This window comes from Lissotriton vulgaris, chromosome 8 (genome assembly GCF_964263255.1).
Source record: "Lissotriton vulgaris chromosome 8, aLisVul1.2, whole genome shotgun sequence".
Taxonomy (NCBI): Eukaryota; Metazoa; Chordata; class Amphibia; order Caudata; family Salamandridae; genus Lissotriton; species Lissotriton vulgaris.
This window is the reverse complement of record NC_141696.1, coordinates 108,583,781-108,606,184: the sequence shown is the minus strand read 5'-3', so window position 1 is coordinate 108,606,184 and position 22,404 is coordinate 108,583,781. Positions and strand designations below refer to the sequence as shown.

The 22,404-nt window shown below is 47.6% G+C and overlaps 2 protein-coding genes across 2 annotated transcripts in view; one reads left to right on the top strand and one right to left on the bottom strand.

Annotated features, from left to right (window-relative positions):
• LRRC51 (leucine rich repeat containing 51) overlaps window positions 1–15,905 on the bottom strand; it is a 116,795-nt gene extending 100,890 nt beyond the window's left edge. The window contains exon 1 of the mRNA XM_086933774.1: window positions 15,773–15,905. The gene's annotated coding sequence lies outside the window, so the exon portion shown is untranslated. The remainder of the gene's footprint in view (window positions 1–15,772) is intronic.
• A 755-nt stretch (window positions 15,906–16,660) lies between these two features.
• NUMA1 (nuclear mitotic apparatus protein 1) overlaps window positions 16,661–22,404 on the top strand; it is a 739,614-nt gene continuing 733,870 nt past the window's right edge. The window contains exon 1 of the mRNA XM_086936049.1: window positions 16,661–16,767. The gene's annotated coding sequence lies outside the window, so the exon portion shown is untranslated. The remainder of the gene's footprint in view (window positions 16,768–22,404) is intronic.

The following is a 22,404-nucleotide window of genomic DNA, read 5'->3' as shown; positions in this document are numbered from 1 at the left end:
AACAAGTGCAGCAGTTACCTCATGCTGTGGCATGTTTTCCCTTAATAATACCAATCCACCTTCTCATCATCATATTTTGTTTTATATAATGCATGCTACTGCACTTCTGTGTTTTTTCCCTATTGGTAGCACCGTGAAGAACAGGAACCTATTGTTTCTATGACAAAAGGCTTCTATTTTTATTGACCTTTCGAGGTTTGGAGGATGAGTCAGCACTGCAGAGATTCAATTCTGTCTGGCTCTTCTTCTGGTGACGTGTTGGTGCATATCTCTCTACACAGCGCCCGAGTAATGGTGCTCAAGTCGTCATAGCGCAACACTCCTCTATAATGCGTGTTCCGGTGTCTTCAGTCTTAGCATGTGGGCTTACATCGCCCTCCATGCTCACCCCTAGACCGAGGTGCCCCCATTCCTGTCCTCAGAGGTGCATGGTACACAAAGGAAGTGCCACATGTGTACACACCGGTTCGAGGAATTCGACAAAATGGAAGTAGAGGGGGCTTTACTGGTCTATCATTTTACACAACGACGAGGAAACACGCGAACCCAGAGGTATATAACAGGCTGTTTATGGAGGTACAGCGTGGTCATCACAAGCAGAGCCCCCCCGAGCCCAACATGGCTCTGTGCTCCCACGGGTGCACGCTGTACACTCGCTGCCAACGTGTGAACGGAGATGCACGACATTCATGGCACACTTGGTGTTAGCACTCGTACAGTGAGGGAGGGTTAGACAGAAAGCGGCACAGAAGAGACACAGACATGCGGTGTACACATGAATTCAGTCAAATACTGACCACTGACGCATAGACACTCTCCGCACAGAGGTAGGACACGACGAGGTACAGGCAGGTTGTTCCCCAAATATACACAGCCACTCACTGTACATTAAGATACAGTCACTTACTGCACGTAGATATAGGCACAGAATTACGAGTCGCAGGCGCGCACGCAAGCACAGACCCTTGGTGTACACAGAAATAAATGCAGGCACATACTGGGTGCATGCACTCACTGTGTTCAGAGATACTCAAACTTGTAGAAAGCCGCTCTTACAGTGCACATAGATACGGACTCTCGGAACGAGTGTACTCAGTGGCTCTCCCTGTACACAGAGGGGCTTATTTACATGCGCCTTGCGCCGCCGGTACGTCACTTTTTTGCCATATTAAAAGTGACGCACCGGCGGCGCACGGGGCTTGTAAATAAGCCCCAGAGTCTTTCATAGTACACAGAGGTGCACGTGGCTCTTAAAGTGCACAGTGGTCCGGTACACTCGGATGCAGAACCTCTGACGGTACACATGGGTCCAGGATTCCAATGTACACAGGTGCTCCCTGTAGGTTTACACAGTCAAAGCATCGCCAGTTCACGAGAGACAAGCACACGCCGTATGCAAACATCCTCCGCTGGCCTTCCCTTACCCCCGGTTCTTTCCGCTACCTCCTGAGGCTGAGCACACATCCTTCTTGTAGGCGGATAGGGCGGCCTGCAGGAGATGCGCCGTGCTCTGTTATTCTAGGATGTCTTGGTGCTTCGCGACACTGTGATCTCAGGGTAACCACTCCCTCCACGCTCACTTGTTAATCCACTCTATTGTGTTGGTGTTTCACCCGTGTCTCTCTCTCTTTCCCTTTCTTTCCACCTCTTCCCTCCCTCTTCCTCGCGGGCGCCATTTTCCAAGTCAATGATGTTCAAACCATAATTTCTTGCTAATGATTTATTATCATCAAAACACAAGACCATCATTTTAAGGCTCGAAGTTGATTGCTGTCAGTATGCGAAGATTCTCATGTGTGATGGCAGGGGCGCAGGGGCGAGGCTATCAATGGTACAGCAGGTGCAGTGGCACCGGAGCTCTGGAATGATGTGTGTTATATTTTGCTATTCAGCAAGCGTATTATGTCCATTCTCCGCCCCTGCACCGGGGCACGTGTCACCCTTGCTCTGCCACTGCAGGAACATAAAGTGAAATAGATGTTTTCTCCATTGTTGGTGAATGATGTATAGATGGTCTCGGCAGTCAGTCTTAAAGAGCAAATTCAGAAATACATGAATGATCGAGTCTATTTTCACGACAATGTGTGTGCACCAGAGCTCGCAATAGACCGGTTCTATGTGCCAGACCCTCAAGCTGGCCAGGGTTTATCGTTGCATCCTGGTACTTGTAGTCCATTAAATCTCGGGACCAGAATGCAGATAGAAAACCGGTACTAGATGAGGACCTCACATGCGGAAAAATGAAAAACGAAACCTCCGCACACTCATTTTGGGGCGGTGAGTCTTGCATCCTAAATTGTATCTGTATATCTGAGAACTTCAGGTAAATGGGTAGCCAGAAACAGGAAGTTAGTGGAAGGAACACGGCTTCCATATCTTGTTCCCGCGCCTGATGTGGGTTTTGCATGCTGTAAATCACGGACGACACTGGTACATTTCTTATCTAAATTACCAGTAGGCTGTGCAGAGGATGAAAGGCGCTGCAGGGAGGGAGAGAGAAGTATGGTAGCCAAGGACGGCTGTGAGCAGAAGAGACGCAAAGACAACAAGCCGCTCTAACGGACCAAACGCTCTGCTTTCACATCAACAATGGCGGCCGCAAGCATCCTGAAAAGAAAAAAAAAGGAAACGCCCACCTCTTCGTGACGGAAAAAAAGGGGCAGAGAGCGAAAAAAAATTGCTGGAACGCCCACGAATCTGCTCGGGGAATGAGTGACGCATCTCTGTTCCAATGGCTAGCCTCCATTTATGGAGCTAGCCAATGGAACAGAAAGGCGGGACAAAGCCCCAGACTGTTTCTCAAAAGATTTTGCCAGCGCGAACGCTGCTGCGCAGCGGATTGCCAGGCGAAACCTAATAAATGGTACAGCTTGTGAGAAGTTGGCCCGATATGCAACGTTCGCTATTCTAGCGACCGCTATGTATCGTTCCAACGACCCTTATGGTGTTTGGTTGTAAGTCAACCTATAGACCAGCTATCCTAGTAGCGTGGATACGAGCAGTCTAAGGCTAAAGACTCGAGAGGGCGTGTTAAGCCAGCTGTTATACCACATATACCCCTTGAACACCAAGTGAAAGGACACCACACAAGTGTTATGAAAATAAACAGTATATTTATTAAGAATCACAACAGCCCTGTACTCTTTATGAGGACAGGGTACTAAGCACAAACCAAATCTCTTAGGAAAATACTTCAAGTGCACAATTAAAACAAGTGTCCGAGGACACGGAAAGTTTAAGGTCTCGGGCGGACCCGATAAGGCAAGTCGGAAGCGAGGGACTCGGGACCCTAGAGTAAAGAGGCTATGCAGGCACCGAAATGCCGAGTTACCTAGCCACGAGGGCTGCGGCTGCACAAGTCTTACAGGCGTCGGGGTCTTCGCTGACGAGCCAGGAGCCGGAAGAAAAGGAGTTGCTGGCCGGCGACCAGTGATGAATAGTTCGTAGAGATCCAAGCCTGGATCAGAGATTGTTGATACCTGAAAGCAGAGGGGACCAAGTTCGTACTACTAGCCAGTAGTCAGAAGGTACCAGGATGGCACCGGTTGGCCGTCACCTCGACCAGGTGAGTGGGCGACGCTAGGCTCTGCAGTCTCACGGACCAGGAGGCGTTGTCGGCGACCACGGTGGAGGTGCGAGCTGTCCCACGAAGGATGATGCTGTCGGCGTCGCTGGGCCCAGGATGGGGCAACAAGCCTTGGCAGATCTCAGGGCCACGTGGTGGGCCTAAGATGGCGTCTTGAGTGGACCAGGAGGGTCCGGGGTGCTTCTCGCAAAGATGGAAGCAAGGGCCAGTCTGGAGCAACCAGACCAGCAGTGTTGATTGTCGGATGTCGTCACAGGAGGGCACAAGCCAGCGGCTAGTGACCAGACAACGTGCTGAGCAGCGAGCAGAAGGGCCCCACGCAGATCGTGGAGATGCTGGGAGACTGCACTTCGGTGCTGGAGCGGCTCAGGGTCGGGGCTTCTCGGACCCCAGAGCACTCACCAGGGAATTGCTTCGAAGGTCGTGCTGGTTAAGAGCGTGCAGGTTCTGATGATGGCCGGTCCCTCGAGGTCTCGTCGCACCCACAGATCACAGCTGAGCTGATGACGTGGGTAGAGGTCAGAGGTGCCAGGGAAGCCGGTTCTCGTCGAGCTGGGCCGTCGGATTCCTTGAGGAAGGACTTACAGCAAACCGCAGAGTTCTTAGATGGTGCCCGCTGATGCAGGGTGACTACTCCTTAGTCACAAGGGAGAAATCTTAAGAAGAGTCTTGAATGTCCTTTCGTAGAAAGTAGTTCTTGATTCAAAGATGATCTAATTTGGAAGGGTCCCCGCTCCGGCCTTTATTCTAAAGAAAGGGGTGGGTACATGACTAGGTCCTGCCCTAAGGGTGGGACCAGGAAGGGAGGTAGTTACACCCCTCTCCCCTGCCGGACTTTCCCCAGGCCAGGGCTGGCGCCCCTGGAACTGGTTCTGACCGGCAGATGCGTAGTGAGCACCGGGGTGCCACTCCGCAGTCACCTTCTCGCAAAAGCCCTACCTACCCAGAATACACAAACCCTGTCTGGGACGGTGCGAACACCGCCCTTGACAGGAAACCCTTTGTCCAAGCTCTCCTCGCTGGAAGGACTCCCAGCAGCAGGAGGTCAGACTCGTGTCTGTGGTGGCAGCATCCATTTTGTGGAGCTGAGGCTTTAGTTAACTTTAACCGGGGTTCACAGTTACGTACATGTCGTGTCCCTCTAGAAGGGCGGAATGCTAACCTCGTCGCCAGAGTTGGTGAGAGGGCAGCATCCCGATTCGTATGACACCTTACTCGACATGTAAGTTCGAAGTTACCGATGTGGTACGCGTTATCATGGAACAGCCATTGGATCTTGGTTCCGCAAGCTGCAACCGGGCTCGGCTCGGGCCAGAGCCTAGTTCACACGAGCCCATGCACTCTGCCTTCAGGATTGTCAAGGCCTGCCATAGGAGTGACTGATAGGAACTCGAGTGTCCATTGTATGGTTAGATATAGGGCTACTATATCTAAAGCAAAGCGTGATTACACGACTTCGCCCCAGCTGTCATGCAGCCAGTTGTGTCAAATTTAGGAGGCCAGCCAGGGGTGGCATAATACATGCTGCAGCCCCTGGCGGCCCTGGGTACACCTATGCCCTGAGTTACAGGGTCTGATAGGGTGGCCCAGTACCAATTGGTAAATGCACCTAGGGTACATATCGTAATTTAGAAAGAGAACAGCCAGGCTGTGGGTCTGATTAGCAGGCCCACAGCCAGAGAAAGTCGTAAACCAGTGAAACAAAAGCAAAAAAATCTGGGTGATCATAGGATTGCAGACCCTACTCTCCTACATGACCCCCCCCCCCAAACGTCGGAACAATAAGCTAACCTTGACCAGGTGAGTCTTCTTGTTCTAAGTGGAAATATCTGGAGAGCCCATCGGCATTGCCATGATCAGTACCAGGTCTATGTTCCACTGTAAAGTCCATCCCCTGTAGGGAAATGGACCACCTTAGCAGTTTGGGGTTTTCACCCTTCATCTGATTTAGCCACAAGAGGGGCTTATGGTCGGTCTGAATCTTGAAGTGAGTGCCAAACAAGTATGGCCTCAGCTTCTTCAGGGCCCAAACCACAGCAAAGGCCTCCCTCTCAATAGCTGACCAATTCTTCTCTCTAGGGGTCAGCCTTCTGCTTATAAAAGCAATGGGCTGGTCTTGACCATCAAAATTCAGTTGAGAAAGAACAGCTCCCACACCCAACTCAGAAGCATCTGTTTGGACAATGAATGGTTTGGAGTAGTCCGGACTCTTGAGGATAGGCGCCGTGCACATGGCCTGCTTTAGGTCATCGAATGCTTTTTGACAGCTCGCTGTCCACTGAACCTTTTTTGGCATTTTCTTGCTTGTCAGTTCGTTTAATGGTGTCACGATGGAACCATAGTTCCTGACAAACTTCCGGTAGTATCCAGTCAGGCCCAAGAAAGCTCGAACCTGAGTCTGGGTGGTTGGAGGAGCCCAGTCCCTGATTGACTGTATCTTGCTCTCCAGTGGCTGAACCTGGCCTCCACCTACAAGGTGGCCCAGGTATACAACCTGTGTCTGCCCTATCTGGCACTTGGTGGCCTTGATAGTGAGGCCTGCTGCTTGCAGAGCCTCTAACGCTTTCCGCAGGTGGACCAGGTGATCCTCCCAGGTGGAGCTAAAGACAGCAATATCGTCAAGATACGCCGCACAGAAGTCATCCAGCCCAGTAAGGACTTGATTCACCAACCTTTGGAAGGTGGCAGGTGCATTTTTCAGACCAAAGGGCATCACCACGAACTGATAATGCCCACCAGGGGTTGAAAATGCGGTTTTAGGCTTGGCGTCCTCAGCTAACCTGATTTGCCAATACCCAGCTGTCAGGTCAAACGTACTTAAGTAGTTGGCCGAGGCCAATCTATCGATAAGCTCGTCTGCCCTCGGTATTGGGTGGGCGTCAGTCTTAGTGACTGCATTGAGACCCCTGTAGTCTACGCAAAACCTCATCTCTCTCTTACCACCCTGGGTGTGAGGTTTCGGCACTAGAACTACGGGACTAGCCCAAGGGCTGTCCGAGGGTTCAATGACTCCCAGCTCCAACATTTTCTGCACTTCACTCTTGATGCAGTCTCTAACGTGATCAGGCTGCCGGTAGATTTTACTCTTAACGGGCAAGCTGTCACCAGTGTCAACCTCATGGGTGCACCAATCGGTCTGGCTGGGTGTTAGAGAAAACATATGTCTGAACGACTGAAGAACCTGTTTACAGTCGCTCTGTTGATGTTCGGAGAGGCTGCCACAAAAGACAACACCATCTACCGATCCATCGTCAGGATTCTGAGTGAGCAGGTCGGGGAGAGGGTCACTCTCCTCTTCCTGTCCCTCATCTAGGGCCATGAGCAAACTCATGTCCTTCCTGTCGACATATGCCTTGAGCCTGTTGACATGAAGCTCCCTGTGGGGGCTCCGGGGAGTTCCCAGGTCGACCAGGTAGGTGACCTCTCCCTTTTTCTCCAGGATGGTGTAGGGCCCGGACCATTTGTCCTTGAGTGCTGCTGGGGCCACTGGCTCCAACACCCACACCTTCTGTCCGGGCTGGTAAACAGTCAAGACAGCCTTTTGGTCATGCCAAGCTTTCTGGAGTTCTTGGCTGGCCTTAAGGTTTTCAGATGCCTTCTCCATGTATTCAGCCATCCGCGAGCGGAGGCCAAGCACATAGTCCACTATGTTGGCTGCAGGCTTTTTGAGAGGTCTCTCCCATCCTTCCTTCACCAAACACAGGGGTCCTCTTACAGGATGCCCGTACAAAAGTTCAAAAGGGCTGTAGCCAACCCCCTTCTGTGGGACTTCTCTGTAGGCGAACAAGAGGCAGGGGATCAGGACGTCCCATCTACGCCGAAGCTTTTCAGGTAGTCCATGAATCATCCCTTTTAGGGTCCTGTTGAATCTCTCAACAAGCCCATTGCATTGTGGATGATAGGGTGTAGTGAACTTGTAATTGACACCACATTCCTTCCACATAGCAGTTAAGTAGCTCGACATAAAGTTTGCACCTCTGTCGGAGACGACCTCCTTAGGGAAGCCCACTCTGGAGAATACTCCAACTAGGGCTCTTGCCACAACAGGTGCTGTAGTGGTCCTAAGGGGAATAGCTTCAGGATACCTGGTGGCATGATCCACTACCACCAGTATAAACTTGTGCCCTGATGCTGTTGGTGGTTCCATGGGACCGACGATGTCGATCCCCACCCGTTCAAAGGGCACCCCCACCACAGGCATTGGTATAAGGGGGGCCTTTGTCGTGCCACCTGACTTACCACTGGCTTGGCAAGTGACACGGGAGCGGCAAAACTCCTTGGTATCTTCGTTCATATGAGGCCAGTGAAAGTGTGAGACAAGCCTGTCCCACGTTTTCGTCTGGCCTAAGTGACCTGCTAAGGGAATCTCGTGGGCCAAGGTAAGTAGGAAACCACGCTGAGACAAGGGTACAACCAGCCTCCTGGTCATGCCAGGCTTGGGGTCTCTTGACTCAGTGTACAGGAGTCCATCTTCCCAGTATACCTTGTGGGTACCTGTGGCGTTCCCAGCAGCCTCAGCAGCAGCCTGCTGTCTGAGGGGTTCAAGAGAAGGGCAGTCTAACTGGTCCTTCCCCAGGTCTTCCCTTGAGGGTCCCCCTGAACCCAAGAATTCAACTTGATCAAGTTCGAACTCCCTAGGCTCAGTTTCCCTCAATTCCTGTAGGTCAGCCTCCTCTGAGACTTGATCCACGACCTGGGGCAAGGGGGAAGGCGCAGCCTTAACCCTACTGCTCTTTTTCTTGGGAGGTGTCTGGTCCGTTGTTCCAGGATCCAGCACCTGTTCAGTGGGGCATTTCCTGACCTGTGACCTGGTCACGGCGAACACATGTGCTGGCAAGCCTAACATTTCCATGTGAGTCCGGTGCTCCACTTCTGACCATTGTGATGACTCCAAATCATTGCCCAACAAACAATCCACTGGGAGGTCTGAACTAACTACAACCTTCTTTTGGCCAGTTACCCCTCCCCAGGAGAAAGCTACAATTGCCATACTGTGATTGGTAGTGACATTGCTTGCATTGGTCACCAGGAATTCTGTACCTGGCATGATCTGTCCAGGGTCCACAAAGTTAGGCGTCACCATGGTGACGCTGGCACAAGTGTCCCTATAGGCCTGAGCCATCTTTCCATTTATGAAAGGCGTCTGTCTGTATTTGCCCAAGGTATTGGGACTTATGTCAGGGGACACGTCCGCGTCCCCTGTACTGACAAGGACAGCCTGAGTGAGTGTGCCAACTAAGTTGTCACGCCCCTCAGAACCCAGGGTTAACCCTACTAAACCCTTGGGAGGCGCACTACCACTGCTGACTGTACTAGGGGGCACAGGTGCCTTAGGGGCTGCAGTGGCAGGAGTCTGCCCTCCTCCTTTCTTGGTGCACTCACTAAACCAGTGAGATTTACTTTTACAGTACTGGCACCATCTTTTGGATTGGCCTTCTTTCTTCTTTTGGGGAGCCTGACCCCCACCCTCCTTGGGTTGTTGGGGACCTGTCGAAGACTTCTGGTCATTTTGTTCCCCCTTAGAATCTTTACCCTTCTGGTCTGCTTTCTTCTGACCGCCTTGATTCTGGCCCTGGTTCTGTTTAACTCTCGTACGAACCCATCTGTCTGCCTTCTTTCCCAATTCTTGGGGAGAGGTCAGATCCGAGTCGACAAGATGCTGATGCAACAACTGGTTCTGACAATTGTTTAAAATTTGTTCTCTCATCATCAAATTATACAATCCTTTGTAATCAGTAACCTTACTGCCCAGCAACCAGCCCTCAAAAGCCTTAGTGGCACAATCGACAAAGTCAGACCAATCTTGAGACTGCGTTTTCTGGGTATCCCTGAACAGCACCCTGTACTGCTCAGTGGTTAGGCCGAACCCTTCAACTAGTGTATTTTTCAAGACTTGGTAATCGTTCGCATCCTCCACCCTTGTGGTGAGGAGCTTGTCTCTTCCTTTACCTTCAAAGGAGAGCCACAAGATAGCTGCCCATTGACTCTGGGGAACACCTTGCACAGTGCAGGCCCTCTCCAAAGCAGTAATCCATTTGTGGATGTCGTCCCCTTGTTTAAAGGGGGCACTATCTTACCAAGGTGTTTCGTATCGAAATTCTTTTCCCTATTGCTAGGTACATTGCTGCCACCAGTGGGGACTACCCCACTTAACTGTTGCTCTCTAGCAAAGGCAAGCCTTTCTTTGGCCAGGGCAAGTTCTTCCCTTTCAATCCTCAGATTAGCTGCCCTTTCCTTAGCTTCGTACACTCTCCTCTGAGGGGACGTCATCCCTCTTTGAGAAGAGTTGCGAGAGCCATTGGTTTGAAGGGATCTGCCAGAGTCTCTTGACAGAGATCGGGCTCGTCCATTCCCAATGTTAAGCTGACCTGATAGTGGCCCCAGGGGTCCCCCAGTACCGCTATCATGTTTGCTTAAGTTGGACCTGCTTAGTCTGACGACTTCTACCTGTCCCTTATCTGCCTCATCCCCAGAGGGATCCTCATCCTCATCATCCTCCACATCTTCGTTCTCAGTTGCGAGGTGGATGAGGTCAGGATCGTCTCTGGTTCCCTCGAGGGGAGGCATGTCTCCTTCTGGATTAGAAGAGCTAAGACGGGTCTCAGCTTTTCTGGCATCATAAGTCTCCAAGAGACCAATCAGAAAGGACGTGGTGGGGTTAGACCCCTGCTTGATCTTCCGGGAGTGACACACCTGTCTTAACTCCTTGAAGCTCAGCACAGTATATCTTGAAGGGATGACCTGTGGAGGGTCAACTGACACAAGGGGAGACTCAGAGTTTCCTCCTTTGTCCGACATACTGTTTCTAGTGTGGTGTAAGTGATGCACCTACCTACACTACGTGTTTACCTACTGTTCCCTTGCTAAGAGTTGCAGCCAAGGTGTGCTAAGCCTTGAGGAGCTACAACAGCTGGTTCAGTAGAACTCAGAGTATTCTAAGCTTTGGTTATATGTACTAACAGTACTTATGCGATCTTTCAACAAGATATTCTTAGGATACGTGTGGTAAAACAACAGCAAGCTCAAATCCCAACCGCTGCTCACCAATGTGAGAAGTTGGCCCGATATGCAACGTTCGCTATTCTAGCGACCGCTATGTATCGTTCCAACGACCCTTCTGGTGTTTGGTTGTAAGTCAACCTATAGACCAGCTATCCTAGTAGCGTGGATACGAGCAGTCTAAGGCTAAAGACTCGAGAGGGCGTGTTAAGCCAGCTGTTATACCACATATACCCCTTGAACACCAAGTGAAAGGACACCACACAAGTGTTATGAAAATAAACAGTATATTTATTAAGAATCACAACAGCCCTGTACTCTTTATGAGGACAGGGTACTAAGCACAAACCAAATCTCTTAGGAAAATACTTCAAGTACACAATTAAAACAAGTGTCCGAGGACACGGAAAGTTTAAGGTCTCGGGCGGACCCGATAAGGCAAGTCGGAAGCGAGGGACTCGGGACCCTAGAGTAAAGAGGCTATGCAGGCACCGAAATGCCGAGTTACCTAGCCACGAGGGCTGCGGCTGCACAAGTCTTACAGGCGTCGGGGTCTTCGCTGACGAGCCAGGAGCCGGAAGAAAAGGAGTTGCTGGCCGGCGACCAGTGATGAATAGTTCGTAGAGATCCAAGCCTGGATCAGAGATTGTTGATACCTGAAAGCAGAGGGGACCAAGTTCGTACTACTAGCCAGTAGTCAGAAGGTACCAGGATGGCACCGGTTGGCCGTCACCTCGACCAGGTGAGTGGGCGACGCTAGGCTCTGCAGTCTCACTGACCAGGAGGCGTTGTCGGCAACCACGGTGGAGGTGCGAGCTGTCCCACGAAGGATGATGCTGTCGGCGTCGCTGGGCCCAGGATGGGGCAACAAGCCTTGGCAGATCTCAGGGCCACGTGGTGGGCCTAAGATGGCGTCTTGAGTGGACCAGGAGGGTCCGGGGTGCTTCTCGCAAAGATGGAAGCAAGGGCCAGTCTGGAGCAACCAGACCAGCAGTGTTGATTGTCGGATGTCGTCACAGGAGGGCACAAGCCAGCGGCTAGTGACCAGACAACGTGCTGAGCAGCGAGCAGAAGGGCCCCACGCAGATCGTGGAGATGCTGGGAGACTGCACTTCGGTGCTGGAGCGGCTCAGGGTCGGGGCTTCTCGGACCCCAGAGCACTCACCAGGGAATTGCTTCGAAGGTCGTGCTGGTTAAGAGCGTGCAGGTTCTGATGATGGCCGGTCCCTCGAGGTCTCGTCGCACCCACAGATCACAGCTGAGCTGATGACGTGGGTAGAGGTCAGAGGTGCCAGGGAAGCCGGTTCTCGTCGAGCTGGGCCGTCGGATTCCTTGAGGAAGGACTTACAGCAAACCGCAGAGTTCTTAGATGGTGCCCGCTGATGCAGGGTGACTACTCCTTAGTCACAAGGGAGAAATCTTAAGAAGAGTCTTGAATGTCCTTTCGTAGAAAGTAGTTCTTGATTCAAAGATGATCTAATTTGGAAGGGTCCCCGCTCCGGCCTTTATTCTAAAGAAAGGGGTGGGTACATGACTAGGTCCTGCCCTAAGGGTGGGACCAGGAAGGGAGGTAGTTACACCCCTCTCCCCTGCCGGACTTTCCCCAGGCCAGGGCTGGCGCCCCTGGAACTGGTTCTGACCGGCAGATGCGTAGTGAGCACCGGGGTGCCACTCCGCAGTCACCTTCTCGCAAAAGCCCTACCTACCCAGAATACACAAACCCTGTCTGGGACGGTGCGAACACCGCCCTTGACAGGAAACCCTTTGTCCAAGCTCTCCTCGCTGGAAGGACTCCCAGCAGCAGGAGGTCAGACTCGTGTCTGTGGTGGCAGCATCCATTTTGTGGAGCTGAGGCTTTAGTTAACTTTAACCGGGGTTCACAGTTACGTACATGTCGTGTCCCTCTAGAAGGGCGGAATGCTAACCTCGTCGCCAGAGTTGGTGAGAGGGCAGCATCCCGATTCGTATGACACCTTACTCGACATGTCTTGATAACGCGACACCGAAGTTACCGATGTGGTACGCGTTATCATGGAACAGCCATTGGATCTTGGTTCCGCAAGCTGCAACCGGGCTCGGCTCGGGCCAGAGCCTAGTTCACACGAGCCCATGCACTCTGCCTTCAGGATTGTCAAGGCCTGCCATAGGAGTGACTGATAGGAACTCGAGTGTCCATTGTATGGTTAGATATAGGGCTACTATATCTAAAGCAAAGCGTGATTACACGACTTCGCCCCAGCTGTCATGCAGCCAGTTGTGTCAAATTTAGGAGGCCAGCCAGGGGTGGCATAATACATGCTGCAGCCCCTGGCGGCCCTGGGTACACCTATGCCCTGAGTTACAGGGTCTGATAGGGTGGCCCAGTACCATTTGGTAAATGCACCTAGGGTACATATCGTAATTTAGAAAGAGAACAGCCAGGCTGTGGGTCTGATTAGCAGGCCCACAGCCAGAGAAAGTCGTAAACCAGTGAAACAAAAGCAAAAAAATCTGGGTGATCATAGGATTGCAGACCCTACTCTCCTACACAGCTGGCCAATTCCATAAGTAATAGCTGCTGCTTTCTTATTAATATCTTTAACTTGGGCTGCTGCAGAAAGAGATTTATTAAACCACACACCCAGATATTTAGAATGTCTTGCAGTGGTGATGGTCGGACCTCCCAACTGCCAGGTTGCCAACTTTCTCCTACAGTAACTCACGAATATCAGGACTTTAGTTTTGGACGGATTACCAATAAATGGATCGCCTTGTTATACCTACCCAAAGCGTTTGAATCCCTTTGCAACCCTGACTTGGTGTGATCCATGACCACAATATCATCAGAGTATTGGATTATTTGTAATTGTACCGAATTAAGCTTAGGGGGAGGTCAAGCTACAGCCCTCCAGAGCTTTCCCTAGATCCGCCGTGTACAGATTAAACAACATGGGTGCCAACATGCAACTCTGTTTTAACCCTCTGTTCATTTTTACTTTCTGTGTTACTGTTATTGCACTTGTTTTTACTCGGACCCATGTCTCTGTGTATAGTGATATGATGGCTCCTAACAAGTTCGATGGTATACCCCAGTCCGCAAGATTCCTTCATAAAATGGCCCTTTATACCCTATTGAAAGCTGTACTATAATCTATAAAGCAGGACAGGAGAGCTGTTCTGTTCTTCTGGCTGGCCTCCTTATACCGAAGGACAGAGAGAGCTTGAATATTGTTTACCTTGGAAGCACCAGCCCTGAAACCTGTTTGAAAAAAATGGCAATAATCCCTCCTCTGCCACCCAAGATTCTAAATGTTCTAGTAAAATTCAGGCACCGACTTTTTCTTCAATATCCAGTAAGGCAACTAATCTATAGTTTGCGTCTGTTGTACGATCTCCGCTCTTCCATATCTGTTATCATTGACAGAGGTGCAACAATAAACATCATACCGGCAGAGAAGTGCAATCAACTGTTACAAGTGCCCCATCTCACACCTTCGAAGACAAAAGGTATACACGTGGGCTACCTCCCAGCCATTGCAAAGTCAAGGATCCTTTGCAGCGAACATGCAACACAAGAAGACAAAAGTACAAGCACTGATTTATGTTCTTCAAGGTACATCGTCAAGTGCATGTTTACTCGGCTTCAGTACTGCTGCCGACATGGGTCAGATTTCCATCAACTATAACATATATGTACATGGCAGCAGTAAATCACTTTCCGTCATTGTTTCATGGACTAGGAAAGCGTAAGACCATGAAAGTGCAACTTCACATCAATGAGGATATTCATCCTATTGCTCAACGACATAGTCAAATTGCTTTTCACATGTAGGAAGTTGTTGAGAAAGAACTAGCAATGCTTTTAAAGCATAATATCATTGAACACTTTACTGGTCTGACACCATGAGTTTCAACCATAGCAGTAGTGCACAAAAAGGACAGTAGAGGTGCCAAGCACATCTACATCAACATGCATCAATCTAACAAGGCAATTGAGAGCAAAAGGCATCCAGGTTCGCACATTGCAGACATGATTACACAGCTGAATGGTGCCAAAGTCTTTTCTCGTCTTGATCTGAACAAGGGGTAACATCAATTCGAACTAAAGGAAAACAGCAGGAACATTACCACCTTTTTAAGCCATGTTGGTTTGTTTAGATGTAAAAGATTACGTCTTGGGGCGTCATCAGGTGGAGATCTTTTTCAGGATGTCATTCGCCGCATAATACAACCCGTCACACAGGCGTTTAATTATAGTGATGATATATTTGCGGCCACTCGAAAAGAACATGACAAAGCCCTTGCACAAGTATGCTGCTTGCTGGCTGACACCGTTCTCACTTTGAATGCAACTGGACCGCGGAGGATGCTACAGGTGGGACTAGCCTTCGATTTTTCTCCTATTCTTTGTCTCTGTCGTGAGGTGACATTGTCTCACTTTGTAATGGCTGGGATGAGAACAAGAGATGCAGGGGTAATATCCCCATAAAATATAAAGTGTGGTAGCTAGGCAAAAATAAGAGCCACAGAAAGCGCCTATGTACATATAATTGCAACTTCAAACGCTAAATCACAGGATTATAAATTAGGCAAATATATACACCAACTTTATTTCAATAACGAAATTCAGATTACCCAAATTCCTGGATAACAGCTTTAATCAGTCAATTAGTAGCCAACGAAAATAAATTCTGGGACTTCTAGGCTTGCTCTCTCATAAGTATTTGTCACAAATCCCACCATCCAAACTGCAGGGACATGGCTCAGAGTTATCGGAAGCTATGTGCAGCCGGTTTCATAGTGAGGACGAAGCGAAACAAATGCTTCCATGACCAACGTCAACTAACCTAGTCTTCTTTATCCTAGTTGTCTCCTCTCTCTCTGGACATTCAAGGATAGTGGGTGACCGGACTATGCCACTCTCGCCTTTTCTTTTATTGCTCTCCCCCCTCCGCTGCACTACATATTTATTTCCCATGCTATATTTTTTTTCCTGTGGTTTGCTTCCCTACTGCCGGCCTACTATGTAATGTAATGTCCTTCTGCTGTTTACTGTGTGTATGTAAAGCGCTCTGATACTTACGGGTCAAGCTAGCGCTATATAAAACTTTTAAAAATAAAGTGTGGACCTGGGCAGCAAAAAGAAATGTAAAAAAATTGGTGAGTTAAGAGCAGGTTATTTAACAGCCTTTCCCTGGCAGTGTTTACCTCTTGTCATCCTGCGGGGGTGCTCGGCCCGCTATCCCGAGCTGGGTCAGTGGCTCCGGTTCCTTTTCATCCTCCTCTGGGCTTCCTGCTCTGGAGCTCCAGTCTTAACACTAAAAGAGACGCGTTTAGAATTTCCATGGCAACTGTACGCGGCATAGAAACAAATGAAAGACATCGTGTTGCTTCCACTTAGAGGCCATGTTAGAGAGGATGACATCCTCAGGGAAGGACTTCCGCGAAGAGCTGTATTCGATCCCATTAACAGGTTAATCAACAAAAGTAACTCGAACCTCAGGATATTCTACCTGTCTCACGCTGGAAAGTGTTTTTTTCCTGAAAAAAAAGTAGAATATAGTTTCATAATGCATGTGAGAAGTAATTATGCCACGACGATAAAACAAAGAATAAAAACATGATTTGAAAATATTGTGTTGCTTTCGAGTGCAGCAGAAACTGTTGGTTTCTTTAATAATGTTAATTTAAAAACCTCACGCTATAGTCTGCTTTGTGATTCCGCAACGTAGCGTATACCGTAAGCGCGGCGTCACGGACCCTTTTTTCTGCTGTCTAGGGTACATTGCACTGAGCAAACACACATCACCATAAAAAAATACCCCTATTCCCTTTTGCCCTTAACCTCAAGTGTTTCCCCAGGTGAATTACGCCGCCTTAAGATGGCTGCCACGATCAACATCATTTTGAAATCAGTTTCCGCTTGGGTGTTAAGTCTCGCCGAACCTTTTTTCATCGACCAATTGGCTATTTACGTTTTTTTTTTCTTCCTTGCGAGCACTTCACTGATTGGTCGACGTGGCAAATGGGGGCGCCTGCTGTGTGCGCACGTGATCTCCCATGTGTTCTTCCTTAGGAGTCAACCAATTGTATCTCGCGGCGCTGAGGTTTGAATTGCAGCTGGGTGCGCGCGCGGGGCCGGGAGGGGTTCCCGGTGACATTGGGTGACAGAAGTAACCGGAGCATCGGGCTTTTCCCCGCAGGTATGATCTCACCTGTGACCTTATTTAACGCCTTTAGTGACCGAGAGAGACGCTCCCGGTAATTGACAGTTTGGGTTGAAAAGACATGTCAATCCCATTTCCCCCTTCGGTCTGGGAGACCCCTCGTTGGGTTTTGAACAGTGTTTTTGGGAGCTGGACAGATGTTTAGAGCGGTGTATATAAATATATATACAATCAGGGCTACTATTAGGCTACAGCTGTTCCAGTCGTGCCAATTATATATTCATTCAGCCCAGGAGGCAGAAAGTTTGTTTGATCGCCACCAAATGAAAGTCTGTTATAGGATACTCCCATTTTTTAAAAACTATTTTCGGCTCCTTATTAGGGTTGATTTAAATCTCGCTATTAGTTGCCATTACTGTACAAAAAGTATATTCACTCTTCTGAAGCACTTTTTAACCTACTGTTGTTTTTTTGGTAAAAAAGGGAAATATATTTTGTATTGTATTTAAAGTCGTCTTTTTTATTCTATTGATGCATTTTGCGGACCTCCGTAGGAGTTCCTTAACAAATACAACGTTTGTCTTGTGCCACCCCCTCCCCAGAGGACAACAGGGCATCTATTTAACGGAGGGCTGGCTTTGAGATTTGCACATCTGCAAGCTGTTCTTGTCTGACAGCTGGAATCAATGATTTGTTTTCCTAACTATGTCTTGATTTCTGGCAGCACCCCGACCAGTGCTGGACAGTGTTACACAAAAGATAATGTTTGGAAACTGTATTTCAGTGAATATTTATCATTTGTGCATCAAGTAACGTGCCCTGATTTGTTTTGGTCCTGCTAAAGTATTTGTTTGAATACCAATTCAGAATTACAAAAATGTGCTTCATTTTTGCTTCAAAAGTGATATCTTGTAGCGGTTATGTTCATACTCCCTGACCCTAGACAATAAGCAGCAATATGTGAGAAGATCTAGCCTGACATTTGACCTCCGTCTTTGAAGCTCATTAAATGTGAAAAGAAAAATACAGAATTTAAAGGCATCTTTATTTACTGCTTGGACTTGAACAAACCACCAAAAATCTGCTCGCGACCCACAATTTGGGAAACACTGAAATCTGAGCAAAATTTTCGGCCCGCCACGTGTTTTCTTAGAAATTAAGCACTGTGTTTTGCTATGAGATGATGGTGTGAGTACATAGACATACACCTAATCAGTATATCTGTGCTGTGGTAATTGTATGTAAAGAGTTCATTTTTGTGCAGTGTATTTTTTAATTTAATGGTAGCATGTATGTTGACACTAAACTACATGGCATATCTGTGCAGTGATTGCTCAGTTTTCTGTCTAATTTGTTCCGCAGGTAGCTTTATTCGTACCATGACTGCCTTTTGAGGGTGTGTGCAATTTTGTGTTTTTCATGTACTATTGGACTAATGTAGTGTATTGCAAAAAGATATAACAAGTATTCACATTCAAAGGTATACCATGTAAATGGCAGTCATTACAGTGAGGTTGCAGCGTTAATAAGCATTGGCAAAGCTAATAGGTGAGGTGTTGGCTAGCAAGCTTTTGACTTTACCAATAATTATTTTGCTTGTAAAGTTTATTTAATTTTTTTTTTTTAAGCATGCATTGAATAGAAATGTGTTGTCTAAAAGCCTAAACATGTATTCATTTTTTTTTATGTGAAAGCACACCTTGCAGCGGTAGTTGCTAGCACTAAAGGGGGATACTTATTATACAGAAATGCATATTGTGTAAGAGCAGGATGTCACTCGGTCAGGTAAGCCTTTGGGTGAAGTAGTGCTCCATGCTTTGATTTGGTGTAAAGAAACAAACTGTGAATGCCACTTCAGCAGACGTCTCGCTGAAGAAGGCTGACTGAAAGGCACTTATTCTGTCTGTACGCCTGTCTACTTCTGGTTTCCTCAAACACCCGAAATTACTCCCAACTACCCTCATAATGAGTGTGCACTACCTCTTTAAATGAAGAGGAAGAAAAGGAAAACAAATATAATATATACACTGAAAAAGCAAAGATTAAAGTGGTGTTATCGCTAGGCATTGAAAAAAGGTAAAAGCTAATGTTTAAAAACAAAGAAAATCACAAGTTGTAGTTTACCGAGAACTATAAAATGTGCCTATATCATGCACAGCGTATGACCTCAGATAATACATCACACAGCATGTTAAATGGAACCACTGATATGTTTAGTGAATTCCTTTTTTTTATTTTTTATTTAATTTTAAAAAATTCTATTCAGCAAATTCCCTTGCTGTGAATGGCCTTTGGCCAAAGGCGAGGCCTTCTCCAAACCCGTTCGTGACGGAATGTATACATTGTACATAAGGCTTTGCCTTATGTACAATGTATACATTCAGTCACGAACGACAGCCATGTGCTCTACTTCCCTTAGACAGCAATACTACACTCTCATAGAATCGCCAGTTAATTGAAAAAACTGTAAACACAGCACGCCAATGACGTAACCATGTAATCGGGAAAACACCATAGAGTCAGGGAAACAGCGCGTAGAGAGTGACACACGCCGAGTTAGCGAGGAGAAGAGAAGCGCATCAACGTCGGTTAAGGACACGGTTCCGATTTTATTTGCAATCAGTAAAGTAGATCCTGATTAAGACGACCGAGGTATCATTTTGCTTTCTTTTCCATTCCACAGCCTGGAAGGAAAAGCACAATCTTTCAAGGTCAGTACTAAGTGTGTGCACACTCGTTTAAAACTGGGCTGTAAGGTACAACAAGCATTGTGTCCAATACCGTTACACCACGACCACCAGTCGTCTTTACATTATAAACCGAGCACTTTCACGGTTCACCCTGAGTGATACACAGTATGTTACTGAAGCATGAACCATTGACCATCTCAATAGGTACTGTTTTGCGAAGTATACATCGTATGTATGACAATGTTTGTAAATATCATTTATCGTGTACTCATGAGGATATATCATGTTTTCAGATAAAGGAAATCCCCTGAAGAAGGGCGTCATGCTTGAAATGCATTGGGTTTAAAACAAATATTTGGAAAGAAACGTACAGAAAATGAAATATGTTATATGAGAAATGAAACTCGCTAACAAACAACGTTTGGAAATGACAATAAAATTTGCAAACAACTAAACAAAAGATTTGAGTAATTATATGATGAAAACAAAAAGGAGTGCAAGCTAGGAGTGAGTCCTGACACACAGGAAACACATGTCAGAATATTGTTCAAACAAACCCTGAAAAGCTCAGCAGGGTAACCTATCTATGCACCACCGACCAATGTGAAAAAGTCCATTACCCACGAAAAATCAAATTTAATCAGGAGTGCGTTCACCACATTACTAACACTTGAGACTTCTCCAAACCCTGCCACAGGTGATCAATCCCCACTGTCTATGGCCTTTAGCTGCGTGCAGCGGGGGTTGTTCAAGAGGCCAAAACCCAATCCCCTGCTGCGCACAGCTGGCTGCAGCTCAAGCTTCAACCCCATGGTACCGCAGTGACACGCAAACGTCCTCTGGGAGGCTTTGTGTCCCTCTGATTTCCTCATAAACAGTACCTGGGGGTCACGGTATCCCTACCTTGCCCCTTTTGCCCTATTTAAAAAACGTTTTCTAGACCTGGACATTGAGTTAAGAAGTAACATCCAAAACATTTTCTTCTTGGTTGTAGCTTGCTAATAGATTGCTTGATACCTGAGCATCTCTCTTAAGGTGTATTTCTCAAACGGTTGTACAGATTTACTCCATTATACAAAGCATGCTTTCCGAGTAAAGTTCTAACTTGTGCCAAATTTGGTGTAATTTCTTTCAGCTGTTTTCTATGTAATAGAGCCATGGTTCCTATAGGATTTTACATGGGGAAATCCATGTTTTGTGACCTAACCCCTTTTTTTTTGACGTTTTTTAATGTTTAGGAAAGTTGCATGCAGATTTGTCAAATGGCTCCATAGTTATTATCAAAACAAAATATACTCTTCCTTTGAAAACTAATATAACTAGACCTCCGGAGTGTTGACTGCTGCTATGTAATATATTTTTGCATTTTGCACATTATTCACTCAAGAATACAACTCTGAACTGTGTCCCCCAGGATTCGATCCTAACTATTGCTGCCTTTAATAATTCACTAAACACAAGGTGGTGAAGCTTGACACATGCGCACTAGTCGTTATTCTTCCAATTCCAGTGACCAAGCTCCAATCCCCGTGGTTCACTGCTCACAGGCTACTGTCCTCATTGAAACCTTACCAATAGGAAAGGAGCGTTTCTCTGTATTTCAATTTTATCAATCAATTATTGAATTTCTCAAAGAAAGTCCAGTCCACAGGCCAGTTTTTCAATTCTAACAATGTTCCAAATTTATTAATGAAAGCAAATATAATATCATTGATTCAATTTCATCAAATCTTTTCAGCCTACGCGTTTCGTCCTAAGTCAGGACTTCCTCAGGGCTGAAAAAGGAAATATATACACCAATCAATTCATTGTAATATGATTCATTACTATGTTATACATTATATTGATGCAAAAGCACTACTCCCAAAATCAATTAAAATCCACAATACTAATTAAACTTTTCAACGCCTGCCTATCTCCATTCTAATAACCCTCCTCCCAGGACCAGATTTCAATTTTATCCACCTGTCCTTAATGTGAGAAAGTGAGTTCTGTTGCAGTACCCCCCCACTTTTTGCCTGATACCTGATTCACTTTTCCTAGGTGTGCTCTGGGTTCATCCGGTACCCAGGGCCTGTTTTCCTTCCCTAAAAACTATACTAAAGCCTAAACCCAATTGGCATCTCTGGCCACATATCAGTCCCTAGTAAATGGTACCCTAGGTACCCAGGGCATTGTGACCAGAGAGGACCCATAAGGGCTGCAGCACTTATTGTGCCACCGTTAGGGGCCCTGTACCTTGACACCCACTTTGCAGGCTGAGTGTCTAGGTGCAGAACTAAACAAATAGTCGACATGGCACACATCCCTGTGTGCCATGCCCACAACTCCACTGCCCTGGTATATACCAGCCACCCCTCTAGCTGGCTCCCCTATGCCAGTGGTGTGGGCACAGGGCATGAGCCCTGTGCCCCTACAGTACCCAGGACCATTACTGGGCACTGTAAGTACAGTGATGCCATTAAGAGTATTTGGTGCTGGGAGGTTGTCATTACGAACTCCACAGCACCATAATGGCTACACTGAACACTGACAAGTTTGATATCAAATTTCTCAGCACATTTGTTGGACCCGGCCCTTTTGGCAGGTTCACCCCGTGACTTTTTGCTTTTTCCTAGCCTGTTTCTGGAACCTGGTGGTGGTGATTTTAGGCCTCTGCGCACTTTTTCACTGCGGTACAGTGTAAAGTGCGTGAGCTCTCTGTGTATGTGTGGTGAGTGACCTGCCCTCCCATAGGAATGAATGGGGAATATGTATACCCATGGTAGTTCCTGATGTGTGGGGAGTGCAGGGTCGAGTTTGGTATGTGCGAACTCGTGAGATCGAATGCTGCATAATGGTATATGCGGCATGATTGTGTCTAGTGTAGAAATGCCACTTTTAGAAGTTGCCATATTTGTGTAATTTGTGTCTGGCGTGTGATAGGCTGAGGCTGGCTGGTGAGCCTGGCTCCAAGAGTCTGAGAGGGTCTGCCCCGGTGGGG